At 36.4% G+C, this 12,472-nt stretch overlaps 1 protein-coding gene across 5 annotated transcripts in view; it reads right to left on the minus strand.

Moving 5' to 3' along the window:
* NKAIN2 (sodium/potassium transporting ATPase interacting 2) overlaps positions 1–12,472 on the minus strand; it is a 1,050,385-nt gene that overhangs the window by 165,085 nt on the left and 872,828 nt on the right. The gene's annotated exons all lie outside the window — the stretch shown is intronic.

Here is a 12,472-nt window from a genome sequence, read left to right on the forward strand (position 1 = left end):
CTTGCTTTTACTCCCTTCCTATTATTTGGGCAAATTAGTGTCTCTCCAATCTTACCAATTTTTGTGAAATTGGTCATAATATTTCTTAAGAATTAAGAAGTAAATATTTTTTAGGAAATATTATTATCAAATTCTTGCAGGGTGGAGATAATAAATCAACTATTTAGATGAAGTTCTAAACATGTTAGGTGATACACAGCTATAAATGGAATAAAATGGAATAAAAGTAGAGTTTTGCAGTCAGAGAGCTTGCAATCACCTATGCCAACGTGGAGCTACCAATGGCACATGGGCAAATGTTGTCTTCTGGGGAAAGAACGGCTAAAGGAAATGCATCAAAGCATTTTATTATTCAGCAAGTCATGAAGAAAGATAAATTCTAAGAAGAAAAGTTCAGTTATGGGAAATTGCACTATATCAGTTTCACTGATAGTTACGGCCACAATAGGTGCCAACTACTCACTCCAAAGTGAGGTTCTGATGGACTAGGCAGACCCTGTATAGATAATGTCTTAAGTCATCGTTTGTGACATGGAGCCACACACTCACATTGAACATATGGAAGGGTTGAGTTGAAATGGTCAGGGAATTTGGAGATTACAAGTGGAACTTCTTTGGAAAAAGGTGTGCTACGAGTGTCATCAACTCCATGGTGGTGGTTGGGTGGGGTGCGGGTGATCTCTCTTTTTTTGCAAGCCTGTTGAGAAAAGCTTCAAAGTATCTTTGGAACCTAGGAAACACAGCAGCTAGTGTCTGACTCAGGCCTGACAAATCTCAAAATAGAGCCTGTGGCTAGAGTTACCTGCTAAGTGGTCAAACAAAAATTAGGCAATATGTGAAAGGAAAGTGCACTGCTACATATCATGGATCTAAAGTAATAGTTCTTGGTAGCAGATGTGAGCTGTCATGAGAGAGAGTTAACATGGGTTTTCTTCCGAGGATTTCCAAGAAGACCGGTGGGTAGGGGGGTAATGGCTGAATCTTGACCATCACCTATTCTTAGGGCATGAGGGAGGGAGTGTTAAAATATGGTAAGTATGGAAGAGACACCAACTAAATCATGTACCTACAGATGAGATATTTAATGCAATTGGGACTCTGAAAACCCCAGAAAAGTGTCTTGAGACACCTCTCAATTTCATTAGCCACCAAACTCTGTTAGTACCTAGATTATCTCTCCTGCTCCCTTATGTCCTCTCCATTGTTATACTCCAAGCATAGTGGGGTCTGAGATCTCAGATAATAGTTGTGAGACACGGATGGGGTTAGTTAGTAAGGACCAAAGTGAAACACGAAGCATACAACTTTTCCCTACAGGAAGGAAGAAGTTTAATTTTGAATACAATTTGGATTTTTTATTACAATGTCAGACATATTAATTTCTGAACAGAGAATTCTTTGGAAACTATAGTGACTTTGGATAACTTTTTATTATCTGGAATAACCACAAAAGTAGGAGATCTCCTATTTATTTTATCCAATGGTAACAGAAGAATCAGGTCCATGGGGAGCCCTGCAGGGGAAATCATGAGAAAGGAATGTTTTTTATGTTATTTTTCTCAGAATCATGATCATTTAATGTTTGGTTACCAAAGCAAACTGGATAAATCCCCAGGGCCTAAGAGAAAAAAGAAAAGCTTTCAAAAAGGCAACCAACAAGAGACTAAACCGTGAGGGCAGCCAGGCTTGCACACCCCAGCAAGAACACAATCCAGTTCCCTAATTCCTGGTGATATCTAATATACATAGCTCAAGGTCTCGATAAACCTCCCTCTCTCACAGGAAGTCAAGACCAACTATGAGATTCCATGTGAAACAATGGTAAGGAGGATTTTCTGAGACTTAGAACCTGGTTATTTGCATTATTGCTCCTCATCGGTTGAAGCAAAATTGTTTATCATACAAAGCGAGATGATTCAATAATCAACTATGCATGGGTTTATAGGGGGTAATCATAATTACAAACAGGGACTAGAGCCCAAAGCAGTGACAGTGAAAACATGCTTGTGAACTATTAGACATAGAAGTGATTCAGATAGGTAACTATGCCATTGTGCCCAGGACTGTCATGCATTTTGCAATGAAAGTCACTTGTCCTTGGAAGTCCCTTAGTCCCAGCACACCAGGACAGTTAGTAACCATAGCTGCAGAGACAAGTTTTTAAAAAGCATTGATGTAAGTTGAGTTTGTTGGCCATTAGAGCTATGGTGTCAGAAGTGATCATTTATTTACTAATTATTTATATCCTAACTACTGCCAAAAAAAGAGTCTTGTCATAATAAAGCAAACATATACCATTAAAACAAGGGTAAAAAATAAGAGCCAAAAAAATGGAGACGATAGCTAGTGAGCCAGGAAACCAAGACATGAGTAAGTGCCTCACTTGGATACTCAATTCAGAACTGACTTGTCGGTAATAATGGAGACACAATGGGAACACAGCTATCATTATCTAAAAGAATGAAGAATACCATTGCCCCCAAAAAGACAATCTTTTCTTTCCTAATACTGATTTCTTAAGAGAAATTAACAATTGCATAAATATTTTTATACAAAATATTTATAATGTACGAGATGGTATCTTTAGTTGATTTTTCTTCCATAATTTCAAGAATACTGGCAGAGAATTATGCTGGATTTAACAGACATCTGAACCATCTTTAGTTCCTCTTTCTAATACAGTAACCATATTAGTTTGCTAGGACTGCCATAACAGAGTATCACAAATAGGGGAGCTTAAGAAGAAACTTATTTTCTCACAGTTCTAGAGGCCAAAATTCTAAGATCCCGGTGTAAGTAAGGTTCTTTCAAAGGGCTTTTTGTGAAGAAGAATCCATTGCATGCCTCTGATGGTGTGCTGGTAATATTTGGCATTCTGTTGCTTGTAGAAGCATCACCCTAATCTCTGCTTTCATTTCACATGGCAACTTCGCCGGGTGCCAAGCTGTATCCAAATTTCCTTTTTTAAAAAAATAAGGACCCCAGTTGTATTGGCCTAGAGCCCACTTTAATGACCTCATTAAGTAGTTACATCTGAAATGATCCTATATCCACATGAAGTCACATTCTGAGGTACTGGGGGTTAGGCCATAAGCATGAGTTTAGGGGAGTGGGCACAATCCAACTGGTAACACTGAACTCTAATTTCTCTCTCTCTTTTTTATTTTATTTTTTGTTTCTCTAGAGGGTCAATTCTGTTTTTTTTCTTTTTTTAAATTTATTTACTTTTTTGGTATTTTCTCTTTTAATTTATGTTTGAGATTTCTAAAGATCATTTGAACCTATTGTCTGGATGAAAGTAAAATATTTTATTACTTCATACATTTATTTATGTGCTTTCTATATTATTTATTATTTAGAAAATCAATTCGCTACATATATTTTTAATAATTACATTTAGCATAAAGTTATAGCCAAAAATAGCATTTCTTGTCCACAATCCTTTCCATTTCATAGTACCCTATTGAAAGGCAACCACTTTCATTTTTTATAACTGTTACTTTTAAGTATTTACTTTTGTTTTGTAAACATCATGCTCATATTGACATTATTCGTTTATCATGTAAGTATTATCTCCTATTTCTAGTATGAAATGTATGAAGTAACATTTTTAGAAATATTCCCTTTCTATTTCCCACCATTCTGTATAATTTCTCTAAAATTTGGTTGTATGAATATTGCAAAATTTGCATTTCCCTGATGACATATGATGTTGAGACTATTTTCATATCCTTATTTGCCATCTGTTTATTTTCTACAGTGAGATGTCTGCTAAGGTCTTTGGCCCATTTTTAAATTGGGTTGTTTGCTTTTTATCATTGAGTTTTAAGAGTTCTTTGCCTATTTTAGTCTTAAAAAGATAAAAATTATATTGTTAAAAATATAGATTAAAATATCATATATGGTAGTCTTTTATCATATATGTCTTTTGCAATATTTTCTACCAGTCTATGGCTTGTCTTTTCATTCTTTTGATAATACCTTTCAGAGAGAAGTTTTTAAATTTTAACGGAGGACAGCTTGTTAATGCTTTTTTCCATGGATCATGCCTTTGGTGTCTTATTTCAAAAGTCATTGCCAAATCCAAGTTCATCTAGATTTTCTCCTGTGTCATTTTCTAGGAGCTTTATAGTTTTGCGTTTTACATTTAGGTCTTTGATCCATTTTTAGTTAATTTTTGTCAGGGACACAAGGTTTGTGTCTATTTTTTTTTTTTTTTTTTGCATGTGGATGTGCAATTATTCCAGCACCATTTATTGAAAAGACTATCTGTGTTCCCCTTTGTATTACCTTTCCTCTTTTGCATAAAACAGTTGACCATATTTGTGTGGGTGGACTTCTAGGTTCTCTATTCTATTCCATTGATCTATTTGTCTCTTCTTTTGCCAATATCACACTGTTTTGATTACTGTAACTTTATATTGACTCTTGAGGTCAGGTGTTATTGGTCCTCAGATTTTACCCCTTTCCTTCAATATAGTTTCGTCTATTCTGGGTCTTTCACCTCTCTACATATACTTTAGAATCAGTTTGCCAATATCCATAAAATTACTTGCTGGAACTTTGGGATTGTGATGAATCTATAGATCAAGCTGTTGTTAACTGAAATCTTGAAAATTTTGAATCTTTCTATACATAAACACTGAATTTCTCACCATTATTTAATTATTTGATTCCTTTTAACAGAATTTTGCAGTTTTTCTCATATAGATCTCATACATATATTGCTAGATTTTGCTGTAGTTTGAATGGATCCCCCAAAATTTTGTGTAGGAAACATCCCCCAATGCAGTAGTGTTGGGAACTGAAGCCTAATGAGACGTGATTAGGTCATGAGGACTCCATGCTCAGCAATGGACTAATGCTGCTATGACTGGGGTGAGTGGGGGTTCATTATCATGCAAGTGGGTTTGTTATAAAAGGGCGAGCCTGGCCTCTTTTTCACTTCCTCTCTTGCACTCTCTGTGTCCTTCTACCTGGTGATGCCTTCTGTCATGTTACAACACAATAAGGACTTTGCTGGATGCCAGCCCCTTGATTTTGGACTGCCCGGCCTCCAGAATTGTGAGAAAATAAATTTTTATTTATTGTAAATTACCCAGTCTGGGGTATTTTGTCATAGTAGTCCAAAACAAACTAAGACAGAAAACTGGTACCAGAGGAGTTCAGTGGTACTATAACGAATACCTGACAATGTGGAAATGATTGAGAACTGTGTAATGAGTAGAGGCTGAAACAGTTTTGAAATGAATGCTAGAAAAAGCTTGTGTTGCTGTAATGGGGGATTAAGGATGATTCTGGTGACAACTCAGAAGAAGGAGAACTACAGGGAAAGTCTGAAACTTCATATAGATTACTTAAGTGGTTATGATAGGAATGCTGGTAGAAATATGGGCAGTACAGGCCATTCTGATGAGGTCTTAGATGGAGATGGGAAACATCTTATTGGAAACCGGAGTAAAGGCCATCCTTGTTATAAAGTGGCAGAGAACTTTGCTGAATTGTATCCTTCACCCAGGCTTTACGGAAGACAGAATTTAACAGTGATGAACCAGGATATCTGGCAGAAGAAATTTCTAAGCAAAATATTGCAGGAGTTATGTGGCTTCTTTTAACTTCATACAGTAAAATCCAAGAAGAAATAAATTATTTAAAGACAAAACTAGATTTAAATAAAACGATTTAAAGGAAAACACACTTAGGGATTTAAAGGATTCTCAGCCTTGACCATCTGGTACAGAATAAAAGATCTTTTCAGGAGAGAAATCCAAGGGTGTGGCCAAGTACACATTTGATAAGGAGATCAGTATGGCTAGGAGAAAGGCAGGTGTTATTCATCAAGAAAATGGAAAATGATCCTGAAGGCATTTCTGTGATCTTTGAGGTTTTCTCTCTTATCATAGACCCAGAGCTATAGGACGGCAGAATGATTTTGGGGGACAGGTCTAGGATGCCCTCCACAAGCTCCTTGACGAGGGCCACTTTGGGCCTCTGTTTCCTGTGTTTATAACTCTGTTCTCCACATTCAAGAAGCTCAGTCCTCCTTGTCTCCCACAGCTGTGGCTTAAGCAGCCTCAAGTACAGCTCGGGCCACTGTTCCTGAGGACTCAAGCAGTAAGCCTTGAGGCATTTATGTGGTGCTGGCTCTGCAGACATGCCAAGTTCATGAGCTATGGGGTTGTGGCAGCATCCACTAATTAAAGAATGTAGTAGGCAGCCTGGAGCCCAGGCAGAAACCTGCTTCAGGGGCAGTCACTAAGCAATGCTTAGTGGAACTGAGGTAGTGAGGCTACTGCAGAGAGTCCTCACTAGGGCAAGGCCTGATGGAGCCACAGTAGTGGGGCTATCCCCAAGACCTCAGAACTGCAGACCTACCAGTCTGCAACATCCACCCAGAGAGCTGTAGTCATGACACCCTTATCTGTGAGAGCTGCTATACAGGCTAAGCCCAGCAAAGCAATTGAGGTGGGGCTGCCTAAAGCCTTGGGGGCTTAACTCCTACCTCAGTGTACTAAAAAGGCGGGACATAGGGTCAAAAAAGAGATTATTCTCCAGCTTTGAGATTTAATGTTGTTTGCCCTATTGGGTTTTGAACTTTATTGAGACAAGTCACCCCTCTTTTCTTACCTATTTCGCCCTTTTGGAATGGGAATGTCTACCTTATGTCTGTCCCAACATTGTATTTTGGAAGTAGATAACTTGTTTTGATTTCATAGGCTTGAGCTAGAGGGAATTTGCCTTAGGAAGAATTATGCCTTGAGTCTCATCCATATCTGATTTAGATGAATCTCTCGACTTTGGATTTTGAGTTGGTGCTAGAACAAGTTAAGGCATTGGTGTTATTGAAATGGAATGAATATATTTTGCATGTGAGATGAGCATAGATTCTGAGGGGCCAGAAGTGATATGGTTTGAATATGTCACCCCAAAATCATGTGAATTTAATACCCAGTGCAACAGTGTTGGGAGGTGGGGCATAACAAGAGGTGATTAGGTCATGAGTACTCCACTGTCATGAATGGACCACTGTTGCCACCAAGGGAGTGGGTTTACTCCAGAAGGGTGAGTTTGGCCTTCTTTTTGTTCTCTTTCCCCTCACATCTCTCCCTTTCTTTTTGCCTTTCTGCCACATGATACCTTCTCCCTTATTAAGAGGCAGCATAAATGAGCAATTATAAATTTTATAAAATTATATATTACGCAGTCTGTAGTATTTTGTTACAGCAGTATAAAATAGATGAAGACAAATTGATACCTACGTATTTCCTTTTGTATGTGTGTGGTAATATAAATGGTATTGTGTTTTAAATTTCAAATTCTGATTGTTTACTGGTAGTACTTAGGAAACTAATTGGCTTTTGCATATTAACCTTGTATCCTGAAACTTTGCTGTAACTGCTTACTAGCTACAGAAGTATTTTGGGGGCCAATACCTGAAGATTTTCTACACAATCATTTTATCTATGAGCAAAAATAGTTGTATCAATTCCTTCCTAATCTGTGTAACTTTATTTCCTTCTCTTGTCTTGTCGTGTTAGCTACAACTTCCAGTAAAATATTAAGAGGTGTAGTGAGAGGGAATGCCCCTGCTTTGTTCCTGATCTTAGTAGAAAAATTTCCAGTTCTCACTTTTAGGATGTTAGCTATAGATTTTTTATAGGTGCTCTTTATCCAGTTGAGGAAATTTCTCTGTCTTAGTTTGCTGAGAGTTTTTATTTTTTATTTTTTATTTTTATCATGAATGGATGCTGGATTTTGACAAATGCTTTTTCTACATCTATTGATATGATGTATATCTACAGATATTCTAATTTTTCTTCTTCTTTAGTTTGTGGATGCAATGTATTACATGACTTAATTTTTGACTGTAGAGCCAGCTTTGCATACCTGGGACAAATCAGTTTGTTGTGGTGTATAATTCTTTTTATATATTCTCTGATTCAATTTGCTATATTGAGTGTTATACGTGTTATACGTTGAAAGTCTTTGCATCTATATTCATGGGGGATATTGGACTACAGTTGTCTTTTATTGTGTTGCCTTTGGTTTTGGTATTAGGGTGATGCTAGCATTATAGAATGTGTTACGAAGTTAATGTCTCTGCTTCTATCTTCTGAAAAAGATGGCACAGAATTGGTATAATGTCTTCTTTACATGGTTGGTAGAATCCACCAGTGAACCTATCTGGGTCTGGTGCTTTCTGTTTTAAAAAGGTAATAATTGCTGATTCAATTTTTTAATAGATATAGGCCTACTCAATTTATCTACTTCTACCAGTTTTGTTAGACCACGTCTTTCAAAAATTGCTGCATTTTATCTTGGTTGTTAAATTTGTAGATATAGAATTGTTAACAATATACCATTATTATCCTTTCTTGTCCATGTCTCTGTAGTTATATTCCCGCTTTCATTTATAATATTAGTAATTCTTAACTTCCGTCTCGTGTTCCTAACCTGACTAAAGGCCTAATGATTTATTAAACATTTCAAAGAAGCAATTTATAGTTTTGTTGGTTTTCACTACTGATTTCTTATTTTTAATTTTATTGATTTATTTTCTAATTTGTAGCATGTCTTTCCTTCTGCCTACTTTGGATTTACTTTGCTCTTTTTTTCCTAGAGTGATAAATTGGAAGATTAGGTTATTGATTTTAGATTTTTTTAATATGCATTCAATGCTATAACTTTCCCTCAAAGCAGCGCTTTCACTACATTCTACAAAATTTAAAAAGTGGTATTTTAATTTCCATTTAGTTCAAAATCTTTTAAAATTGTCTTGAGATTTATTCTTGACCCATGTGCTATTTAGAATGTGTTGTTTAATCGCCATGTATTTTGGGATTTTCCAGTTATCTTTCTTTTTTGATTTCTTCACATTTTTGGGCATATTTTCATCATCTCTTTGTGGCATATCTATCACTAATTATTTTCAAACTGACCAATAGAACTGTAAGGATTCATTCAATATTAATTTCTACATGGTCCAATACTTCAGGGTCATTTAAAGCCTTTTTTGTTCGTTTGTTCTTTTTCAGGTGAACTATGACTTGAATTTTCCAGACTTCTACTTCTGTCACACTCCATGCACTTGATGCACATAATTGAATGTGAGCCTTCGCCCAATATCATCAGTTCTCTTGTATGTTGAATCCCCAGTTTCCTGGATCTGACCAACATGACGTTAATGTTCCTATCAGCTCTACTAAACTTTAGACAGATTTCTTCCTCAATATGGGCCTCTGACCTCCCTTTTCTTAGAGCATTTACTTTAGACATTTTGCAATTAACAATTTTTTCTCCCTACCTTTGAGATGTAAATTTTCTACAACTCAGAATGTCTTCTCAAGGATGTCAGAGATATCTCTTTGAAATGTAATTGTGAAAGAAGATAGCACCTCTATTTCAATCTCTGTAGGAGATTAGGAGCCTAACTCAGGTAAGTGACAATTAGCAAACTCAGACGGCCTAAACACATTCACCAACCTCCCCACTAATGTACTCCACTGGTTTACTTCAGCATTTAATAATCCTGCTTCCTTTTCAGTGGAGCTGAGTTCAGTCTCTCTCTCTACTGCAATGATCTCCCCAATTGCAATGGTCTTGAATAAAGTGTTCTTTGCTTGTTTTACTCGGAGATGATGTCAGTTCAATATTGAAGTCTCTCTTCCCTACTGCAGTAGTTCAAATAAAATCCATCTTGCCATTATTAACAAGTGTTGGTATAATTTCTCTTTAACATTTCTCATGTCTTTCTCTTAACTGGTTTCTTATCTTGTTTTGCAGAGCATGTTAGTCACTAGTTTCTTAAGTCTGATCAATGTGCCTTCATTCCATTTTTATATTAATTGACTGATATTTTGGATGGACACATATATATTGCTTGGTTAAATATGATTTTCTCTCAGAACCATGTGGAAATTTCTCCGTTTTCTTCTAGTTTCTATTTTTGCAGTTAAGAAGTCCAACATCATTTTACTTCCCTACATTAAAAAAAAATGTAACCTGTTTCCATTCTTTCTTTCTTTTGGTAGTTTGCATCTTTTTTTTTTTTTTAAAGTAATGATATATTTCCAAAACCACTGAATAGTATAAAGGATATTATAATAATGTCATTATACCCATCACCCAGTTTCATTAAACCTTCCTTAGGCTATAGTTGCTCGAAGTCTTTTTTTTTTTTTTTTCTGAGACAGAGTCTCGCTCTGTCACCAGGCTGGAATGCAGTGGTACAATCTTGGCTCACTAGACCCTCCACTTCCTGTGTTCAAGTGAGCACGTCTGGCTAATTTTTCTATTTTTACTAGAGATGGGGCTTCATTATGTTGGCTAGGCTGCTCTTGAACTCCTGACCTCAAGTGATCTGCCTGCCTCAGCCTCCCAAAGTGCTAGGATTACAGGTGTGAGCAACCATTCCTAGACTGAAGTCATTTTTAATATAATATTTTATATAATATAAATGATGCCTTTCTCTGTACTTCTCCTAAATATTACTTTCTTCACTTCTTCTTCGGGGACAATTACTATCATGATTTTAGTGTGTTCACATGACTTTTTTTTTTTTTTTACAGTTTTCCTAAATATTAACATATCCATTAATAACATAAAATACTAGGCTTTTGTTTTTAGGTTTCAAAATGTACATATACTCTACACCTTATTTTGGTTTCCTTTCATATATTTGAGGTTTCTTTGTTTTTTTTTTTTTTTTAGATGGAGTCTCCCTCTGTCACCCAAACTGGAGTGCAGTGGTGTGATCTCAGCTCATTACAACCTCTGCCTCCCAAGTTCAAGCGATTCTCCTGCCTCAGCCTCTGGAGTATCTTGGATTACAGGCATGCATCACCACACCTCGCTAATTTTTGTATTTTTAGTAGAGATGAGGTTTCACCATGTTAGCCAGGCTGGTCTCAAACTCTTGGCCTCAAGTGATCCACCCACCTTGGCCTCCCAAAGTGCTGGGATTACAGGCATGAGTCACTGCACCCAGCCTGAGGTTTCTTTATGTAGGAAATACGTTTAGCTCCAAGTTCTGAAATTCTCTAAAGGAAGTAACTGGGCGGGTTTTTTTTGTTGTTGCTGTTTTTCATTTATCTTGTAGAGCATCTGTGGACCTTTCAATACATGGGCCCTTTACTTATAGTCTAGAAAATATTATTGCATTATATCCTTAATTTTTCCCTCCCTTCCACTCTTTCTTTTACTACAAGAAATTCTGTTAGTCAGACATTTGACTTCCAGGACTGATCTCCCACCTTCTTTTCTTTCATACTGTTTATATTTCTCATTTCTCTTTACTCACTGATATTTTCTTTGCCAAATCTTCCCAGTCTAATAATGAACTATTTTAAAATTTTTAATGTTTTGAATTTCTAAGAGCTAATTATTCTCTAATTGTTCTTTTTATATAGCTATTCTTTTAATTGTGTCTTGGCTATAAGTTTTCTTAGTTCTCTGAATTATCAGAGTTTTAAAATTATATTTTCTACATTGCTTTTGCTTTATTCAAGTTACTCATCTTCACTAAATAAATAAATAAATATTAAAAACAATTATTGTCTATGTGTCATAAACAATATTCCTGCCCTTATGAATGTTTGTTTTGGAATGGAGGAGATGGACAACAAATATATAAATATACCAAAATACCTGTGCAGTGATTAATATAATAAGGAAAATAAATTCAAGTAAAGAAATAGAATGACCAAGAACTGGGTGGGGATGAGGGAGTGGGTAACACTATTTTAGATGTAATGGTAAGGAAAGCTATCTCAGTATCTTACATTTGAACAGCAACCAGTGAATGAAGTAAAGGAGTGAACAGAGCAAAGATGAGAAAGAGCATTCCCAAGAGTGGGAACAGCCAGTGAGGATGACTTAAAGATTTTCTATTATGTTTATTCTTATCTTTGACTTTCATGTTGGAGCCTTCCTTAAAAGTCTGGTGATCCCTGGTTGTCTTTTCATATTAAATAGGGGGAACTAAAACTCGATTGGTGCTTTGTTCTGCATTAGTGTGCTGGTCATTTGTTGTCTCTCACATAAGATGATGGGGCAGTGCCTTTCAAATGCTCTATCTATAGGAATCTGTTGGATTTTGCTTTGGGTCTGCAAGTCTTCTTATGATTAGGCAACAGACCACAGCATTTTGGGGCTGAACTGGGAAGGAGCTGGTGGTCTTGCTACATAGTAGAGAGTTTTTATTTTTTCAGTATGCTGATTTGAATTTAATTCTTTGTTTAGAAACTGCTGATGCTGACCTGTGCCTCAAGAGGCTTGCCTGTTTGGGGGAGAAGCGTGATGTAGAGACCATTGGAAGAGGCTAAGGCAAGCTACCTGTTCCTCAAACAGATTATTCAACCTATTCTAGTTTTTGGTCCTCTACCTCACACATTCCTTCCACTTCCAAATCCTGTTGTTAGAGGATGTTACCTGCCAAATTTGTACTTTGGAATCCTCCTCTGCATGTTCATAA

Source organism: Papio anubis, chromosome 6 (genome assembly GCF_008728515.1).
Source record: "Papio anubis isolate 15944 chromosome 6, Panubis1.0, whole genome shotgun sequence".
Lineage (NCBI taxonomy): Eukaryota > Metazoa > Chordata > Mammalia > Primates > Cercopithecidae > Papio > Papio anubis.